Here is an 8,787-nt window from a genome sequence, read left to right as displayed (position 1 = left end):
TGGATTGGGTTTATCTTGCTGCTCTTTTTCAAGGAGGCTCAGCTGTCTCATTAAATTGTTGGTTTCAGCTCTCTCCAATTTGTTGATGTAGGAACTCAGAGCTATAAACTTGCCTCTGAGTACTGTCTTTGCTGTGTCCCATAGGTGCTGTTAATTTTTGTGTTCATTTTTGTTGAACATCATGAACAATTGAATTTTGTTTCTAATCCCTTCCATGACCCACTGGTGGTTCAACAGTGTGTTGTTCAGCCTCCATATGTTACAGGACTTTCTTTGGTGGATTTTGGTGTTGAGTTCTAATTTTATTCCCTTGTGGTCTCAGAGAATGCAAGGTATAATTTCAATGTTTCTGAATTTGGACAAATTTGCTTTGTGATCTAAAATGTTGTCTATTTTGGAAAATGTTCCATGTGCTGCTGAGAAAAACGTGTATTCTGATGCTGCTAGGTGAAATATTCGGTAGATGTCTGTTAAATCTAGTTGATCTATGCAGTTGTTTCGGTATGCGGTTTCTATGTTGAGTTTTTGCTGAGTTGATCTATCTAGTGGCGATAGTGGAGTGTTACAGTCCCCAACAATTAATGTCTTTAGATCTATATGAGATTTGAGAGAAAGGAGTGTTTCTCGGATAAATTTGGGTGTTCCGTTGTTTGGCGAATAACTATTTACAATTGTACTATCCTCCTGAAGGAGAGATCCCTTCATTAGTGTGTAGCGACCTTCTTTATCTCTTCTAACTAATTTTAATTTGCAGTCTATTTTATCTGATATTAGTATCGCTACTCCTGCCTGTTTATGGGGATCGTTTGCTTTGTAGATTTTGTTCCAGCCTTTCAAAGTCAAAATGTGTTTGTTTTTATGGTCCTTGCCCAATTTCTATACAAGACTGCCCAACACCTTGCTACCTTGTTATCATCTCCACTGGGTGAGAAGCACATGTGAAGGCTACTCTGATCTAATTCACTTAGTAAAGAAAGGCATATGCAACGTGAGTAATTTTCTACATTCTGGAGTTGGAAAGTTAAGGTATAAATGATTCTTGATTTCTAGATCCGTTGCTGTTGGTGAGAAGACAAACATACTCATGAAATATTTTTATTTATTATTAGTATGAACAATGAATTAATTCAGATCAGGCATGAAGAAGCACCAAGCTCTTCTCCATGAGTGGTACAGGGCTGACGATGGATGTGATGGAAAAAGATGGGGTCAGCTGAAACAAAGAGGCTACCCCTCTTGATCTTTGCACTGTTTAGCCAGTATGTCTGAAAGAAGACCCCTGTCTCTGCCAGGTGCTTGTGGCTCATGCTTATAATCCACGTTATTCATGAAGCAAACATCTGAGGAATGAGGTTCAAAGCCAGCCTGTGTAGGGAAGTTCATGAGACTCATCACTAATTAGGAGCCCAAATATCTGGAAGTGAAACTGTGGCCTAAGTTCTGCTCTTGACTAAAAATCAAACAAACAAGAAAAAATAAACAAACAGAAAAACTGACTGAGCCATTCCCTGAGATCAAGCCCAAGACCAGCACAAAAGATGGAGGAGGAAGAGAAGCCCTCTTCCATACTAGAATCCGCACTCCGCACCCCCATAGAGAGTTCTCAGAGGGCTGGAGCTGACTCCTCTATGTAAGTGTCAAAGAGCAGAAATGGAGAAAATGAGCATTTCTGGTGAAAGGAGCACTGGTGCAACAGCAAGCTGGGGCAAAAGGGAAAGGCTCCAGCTTGGCATTGCCAATTGCACAGCAGTTATCCCAGGCGTTTTTATGGCTGAGGCCTCTGGACATCTCCAAGGCAGAATATCTCTATTTTAGATTATAAAAAATACTGTGATACTTCATGAGCTGAAACCTTTAAAATGGAGATATTTGATAACTATTTTCCTATACACAAAGATGATATCTACTGCTCATTTAAAAACAAATCCAAGGAAAGAAATATAATTGCAATGGGAGAGTGCTTACCTTACATGCATGATGTCCTGGGTTCCATCTAAAGCACTGGAGAAAAAAATGAGAAAACATGGAAAAACCGCCCAGAGTTATCAGAGCATAAAAAGAGCATGTCTGTGCAATGGAGGCAAAGTCTCTCTCCCAAAGAAGCTGTCTTTTACTTTGGCCTTGAGCCGTCCTGTGTGCAGGCTCCTTGACATCATATCATGGCCCATCGCCCCTGGAACAATAAACACTGTGATGAGGTGACTATACCCCAGAGGTAGGTACCAAAATTATAACCTACTCAGAAGGACTAAAGAATGCATAAAGATCTTGGGTTGGCTTTGTGGAGCTTCGGACTAGGCCTGGGGAGTGATATGACCTGCAGACTGTCCAATGGTCTTGAGAGACATATAGTTCATTCCTAAAGACACCTCATTAATACTTACATAACCCACATCAACTAGTGCCTTCCCTCCCATGGGCCTGTCCTGTCTAGCAAGGGTTCTGATGGTCTTTTCCTTCAATAAAGTTATGCTGTCTTACCTCTTCCTTTTTGTCTGTAGACTCTTTCCTCAAACAAAGGAGACAAAGGACCTGATCCAGGTGTTACATTTTATTTTTCTTGTCAGTCGAAAGGCTTGCACTCAGGACCTAGACACTGTCCCTCGTGGCTAGTGCTTTTCCACTTTGAGCCACAGGACCACTTCTGGTTTTCTGGTGGTTAATTGGAGATAAGTCTCAAACTTTTCTACCTGGGCTGGATTGAAACTCTGAAGTTCAGACCTCAGCGTCCTAAATAGCTAGGATTACAGGTGTGTGAGCCACCAGTGCTGGACAAATGGTTGTGTGTGTGTGTGTGTGTGTGTGTGTGTGTGTGTGTGTGTGTGTGTGTGTATGTGTGTGTGTGTTGGTCCTAAGGCTTAAATTAATGCCTAAACGTTGACTTGGATTTTTTTTTTTTTTTTTTTTTTTTTTGCTGAACATTAGTGCTCTACCACTTCAGTCATAGCTCTACTTCGGGATTTTTGGTGGTTAATTAGGGATAAGAATCTCACTGAATTTTCTTGCCTGGACTGGCCTTGAACTTAGATCCTCAGATCTTAGTCTGCTGAGTATCAAGAAATACCAGCTAGAGCCACCACCACCACAGCTGAGTATTGTATTTTCTTCCATTCTCTGCTAACTCATGATAAAGAGGCTCTTTCCTAAATTCCCATAGATTTTAGAGTGCTGTGTGGAACACCAGCTATGCACAAGTAATGAAAGCTGAAAATCTCAATGGGAAAATGGTGCCCTTCTATGGATATTCTGCATCATTCACTATAGTACTGAGCAGTCCCATATGCAGACACTATACATCCCATCACCATGGCACTGAGCAGTCTTGTGAACAGAGCCATAGACATTGGATCAATATGGCCCTGAGCAGTCCTGTGTGTAGACCCAAAAGATATCAAATAACCATGACCTTGATAGTTAACCATGTGACCCCTACATTAGGATAAAAACCCAACAGTGAAGACTTTCATAGGGGAGGCTGGACGTGAGGGATGTGTTTATTAGAGGAAAGTGGCTGCTAACAGATCTGAAGTGGGTGGGTGACATGGTGGAGTAGGGTCTTGGAAAGCCTCTACTGGGAGGTATGTGTCCATGGTGTCTTCAAGGAGCAGATGTGTCAGTGTTAGGGAAGAAATGACTAAAAGAAGGATTCAGCTTGTTTCCCCTGTGGTCTATGGAATTCATTTACTAGGAACAATCAGGATATAATCTGTGTATGAGAAACAAAGGTTTCACCTATCATCTACTCAATGCATGGGGATGAGACTCTGGTCCAGGGAAACCTTGTGCTGAGTGGCTGACATCACTAAGTCACACATCTGTGAGTACCCATCATGTTTGCAGACTCAACACCTAGGTATACCATGTGTGATTGAAACAAACGCATTCCCGGTGTGTCCCTTGGGCACTGATGATACTCTAGCACAGGTTTGGTGGCAACACAAAAAGGGCTCAAGATAAAAGCATTCAGAATCCACCAGCTTTGGTGCCCAGGAATTATAAAAAAAGGTCTGTTTTGAAGCAGGCCATCATGTTGATACTGAAAACCTAATAACTGAATCACATCTTTTGTCTCTATGATCTCAAAGAATGAGTTCATGGATACAGAGGGAAGAATAAAACAGCAATGATATATTGAAGAAGAGAATATCAAATGTCTTGCTAGACAGGAGGGGTCCTAAGGGAGGTACTTACTGGGATGCTTTGTACAGGGTTTTATTGTCTGTAGGACAGAGCTATGTGACTCTCAAGGTCATAGGTCAGTCTGTGGCCATATCCATCCCAGACCCAATCAGAGGTGTCACACAGCCTGTATGAGATATCTGCATCCTTTAGCCCTTTTAATGGATGTCTGGTCCAGCAGACACCTGTGAGGCTCAATCAGGTCACTGTTCACATGGAAGTCTACTAGTGGTTCAATTGATAGAGCTTCTCTTTGAGCTTTGTGTTGTGTGTTGTGTGTGTGTGTGTGTGTGTGTGTGTGTGTGTGTGTGTGTGTGGTTAATTGGAAATAGGAGTTCCAAGAACTTTCCTTCCCTTCTGGGCTAACACTGAACCATGATCCGCAGATCTCAGCCTCATGATTAGCTAGGATTACAGATGTGATCCATAAACAAAGGGCTGAAAAAGTAGTCTTTTAATAAATTCATTTAAAGGAAGTATGAAAACAGCACCATTACTTAAAATTCAATCACCCCTGAGTATCCTCATGGAATCCGCTCGAGGACCCCCACCAATAACAACATCTTCACACACTCAAGTTCTTTATATAAAATAGTATTTGTATAGAACCTACAAATAATCTGCCACACACATTCAAGTGTCTCTACATGACATCATACTTATTAACAGGTACATGCTATGTAGCCAGTGGTTTTACTATAGAGTACAGTACAAGTATATGAGAAGAAAATAGTGTATAATTATTTCCCTTGACAAGCCACATTTGGTGGAATGTACAGTGTTGGCATGTGCAGAGACAATAGCAGGTGAATTAAAGGTGAACCTGAAGATGAAAACTGGCAGGAATGGAGACTAGAAACATGCGAGGAGGTGGAGAAGGAATGGGTTAAGGCCTGAGGCATTTGGAACTTGCGGACTGGAGAAGAGGAGCCAGTGGCCCAATTAACAGTACTGGGGAAGGAAAAGGGATGAGGAGGAAGGATTAATTCACATATATTTGTTCTTATCCTGTCAAGATTTATTTAGCTTCCTTCAGAATTGAAGTTCTAAGAGAATTATCAGAATTCTCAAGTCCATTCCTTACTAAGTCAGAAATGGATTTCATCTCACAACAAGATGGTAATCACAAAAATATTCAACAGCTCCATGGAAGTTTTAAAGGGTAATATCAATCAATGACTTGAATTACCTTGACAAGGAAGACACCTGTAAGGGTTTATGGGTGAGTAACTTCAAAAACTCCAACAATGACAACTGGCTCTTAACAGCCCAACACTCATCATGAAGCAAGGAGTTCTTCCCTCAATGTTGTCTTTTCCATTTTTTGTGAAGAAAGATTACTATATTGTTCCTCTGTAATTTAAGAGACAGTGTCGAGAAAGAGAATGGATAAGTTTGAATCACCTCTTGATGACAAGAAAGCTGAAGCAATTTGATTGTCTCATGACTGTCTCATTGACCAAGGGACAAAAAGGGTAGTCACAGTTGAGTGGCATTTTCCATCCACAGTCCAAATGCATTTCTACTTTCTTCTGCCTGTTCTGAATCCACATAAGCTAGCTTATATTGACAGCATCAGTAAAGACTGACTAGCCCCGGAGGATTGGCAGGGATGGGATGGTGTGCAAAAGGCAGAAGTGGCCAGGAGGCCTGAAAAGAAGGGAGGGCTGAAGTGAGAGAACCACTGCTAATCCCTCTTCAAAAAATCCCTCAATGGCTGAACCAATCTTTTCTGTTTCTATGTCTCAAATGCTGTAATTTCTGTAATGAATGCTGAGAGTCACTTAAAATCATAAGCTCTGCCCCTAAGTTTCTTGTCAATTATAGGCCTACGTCAACTCTTGTCCCCACAGGCAAAAAATATGTTCCTCCGGCCACCATGGTGGACCTAGAGCCTGGAACCTTAGACTCAGTGAGATCAGGACCATTTGGACAGAGCTTCAGGCCAGACAACTTCATATTTGGTATGTCATCATGGTCTATGGGTCCTAACATCCAGGCACTCCAGTGCTGGGCTGAGCCTTTATACACCTAGATATTGTCCTCAGCTAACCCACCTATTCCAGTCCACTGGAGTCATGCCCCTGGCCATTCAGACAGCTCAGATAAGTGCCACTCTTCAAGCACTCTATGACAAAGTAGCCTCTAAAGGGAAAGATCAGCAATCAGGGAAAACCTCCAACAAGGTTTCAGCGCTGCTGGTCATTTCAAAGGCCCGGCAATAACAGAGAACTACTTCAGGACACCAGAAAGCAAAGCACAGCTATGTGTGAGCAAGGTGCAGACAAGTGCTTGCAGCTTAGCTTTCCTATGATCACACTGTGCTCCTGTCCCTCCTGTGAAAATAACTACATTTCCAGTATTGAGGCAGGCTCTGTTCTTCATTTCTACAAGTAGTTGATTTGGGTTAAAATGTATCTTCCTCCATATTGTCTTTATTTCTTTAGAACCTGGGTGATTTGTAGGGTCCCAGATACATTGAAAACATTTCCTTTATTTCACCAAAGTTATCTAAAGTAAAAGCAAAGGTTGGCTCAGAAGAGTCCTATTGTCTTCACAATACAAATGTCACAGTAAAAATTCTTGGAGTGTGTGTCTCATCATGTCTGATAGGCCAGAGCGGGTCAGCCAATAACTGGGCCAAGGGCTACTACACAGAGGAAGCCGAGCTGGTGGAGCCGGTACTGGATGTGGTGAGGCGGAAGTCAGAAAGGTGTGACTGTCTACAGGGTTTCTAACTGGCCCACTCCTTGGGAGGTGGCACAAGGTCAAGTATGGGCACCCTGATTCTCAACAATATTCAAGAAGGGTACCCAAACCGCATCATGAACACCTTCAGTGTCATGCCCTCCCTGAAGGTGTCAAACACAGTGCTGGAGCCCTACAACACGATCTTCTCTGTCCACCAGCTGGTGGAAAATGCAGATGAAACTTTCTGCATCGACAACGAGGTCCTGTACAACATCTGCTTCTGTAACTTGAAGCTGCCCATGCCCAACTATGGTGACCTGAACCACCTGGTGTCAGCCACCAACAGCGGGGTTACCACCTGCCTGTGCTTCCCTGGCCAGCTGAATGCAGACCTGCACAAGCTGGCCTTGAATCTGATGCTCTTTCCCGCCTGCACTTCTTCATGCCTGGCTTTGTGCCCCTGACCAGCCATGCCAGCCAGCAGTACCATGCTCTCTCAGTGCCTGAGTTTCACCCAGCAGATATTTGACGCTAAGAACTTGATGGTCACCTGTGATCTCCGCCATGGCTGCTACCTGACATCGGCTGCCATCTTCCGAGGCTGCATGTCCATGAAGAGGTGGATGAGCAGATGCTCAACGTGCAGAACAAGAACAGCAGCTACGTTGGAGACTGGATCCCCAACAATGTGAAGACGGCTGTGTATGACATCGCCCCTTCCCTCCCCACCCTCCACATGGACTCACGATGTTGGCCACCTTCATCGGCAACAACATGGCCATCTAGGATCCCTTCAAGTGCATCTCAGAGCAGTTCAGTGCCATGTTCCAGTGCAATGCATTCTTGCACTGGTACATAGGTAAGGCCATAGATGAAATGGAGTTCACTGAAGCTGAGAGCAATATCAATGACCTGGTGTCCGAGTACCAGCAGTGCCAAGATGCTACTGCTGATGAACAGGGGAAATTTGAAGAAGACTTGGTGGAGGAACTAGTTTAAGACTTCCCATTGCTAGCAGTGCAACAGGAGTGTCAGAGCCTGCCTACTTCTCAAATTAATGGTGCTTTCCTGAGCTCCTGTTGTCCTGCAGTGGGATTCTTGCTGTGTATCATTATGCACAGCCTTTCCTGTCAGGAACTCACGGGTGGTGAATGTAAAAATACAGATTACTTTTAAATATGATTGTATGAAAGCCTTATTTATATAAATAAAGAAGTATACATTTTATACTCTTAGTCCTTATTCTTCTTAAGAATCCCTTTTATTCTTTCAATGTATTTGAAATATAAAGTTGGCCAGCAGGATTTAATCTTAGCAATATAGGACTGGTGCTCAAGAGGAGTTTCAAATTCATGGTGTTCCTGCTATTTTGAAGAGGAGGATGACAAACGCCAATATTTTTTATTTTCCCTGGCCCAGTTTTAAAGTTAGCAATCTCTCAATAGCATGCCAGTAGCAAAAAAGCAGGTTGAAGAGAAAGAAAACCAAATCTAGATGTGACAATTTTCCTAGTACCAATTTGATGTTTGTAGTACTGAAATGATTGACGTTCAAGGCTTGTCTGGGCACTGAGGTAGCAGAGCCTCTTCCTCCTTTATTCTGACACAGGACTGGCTATACCTGCCACCCACTACACATTCCTCTTTGGGAATGGAACCACTAAAGGCAGTTATGAATACTGGCCATTACAGATCTAATTCTCCTTCACACAATGGTAGGTTCTTGTCTCATGCCCCATCAGAGGGATTGCAGTCACATTCCCCAGAAACAGTAGCAGGAACCCAGATCCCTGTGCTTACAGTTCAGTTTACAGTGAAGCAGAACTCACAGGATGAGTGCAAGATCTTGGTTGCCAGGGTAGTTTCTCAAGGCATCTGGCAACATTAAGAACAGAAGTGAGTCTAGCTGTTTGAGGGA

The 8,787-nt window shown here is 42.9% G+C and overlaps 1 pseudogene; it reads left to right on the top strand.

Annotated features, from left to right (window-relative positions):
- The first annotated feature begins 1,538 nt into the window (after positions 1-1,538).
- On the top strand, positions 1,539-7,869 carry LOC122116436 (annotated as a pseudogene).
- Positions 7,870-8,787: the final 918 nt, after the last annotated feature.

The sequence above is a fragment of the Dipodomys spectabilis genome, unplaced genomic scaffold, assembly GCF_019054845.1.
Source record: "Dipodomys spectabilis isolate Male_0828 unplaced genomic scaffold, ASM1905484v1 ptg000134l, whole genome shotgun sequence".
Taxonomy (NCBI): domain Eukaryota; kingdom Metazoa; phylum Chordata; class Mammalia; order Rodentia; family Heteromyidae; genus Dipodomys; species Dipodomys spectabilis.
The sequence above is the reverse complement of the archived record's forward strand: the minus strand, read 5'-3'. Positions and strand labels throughout refer to the sequence as shown.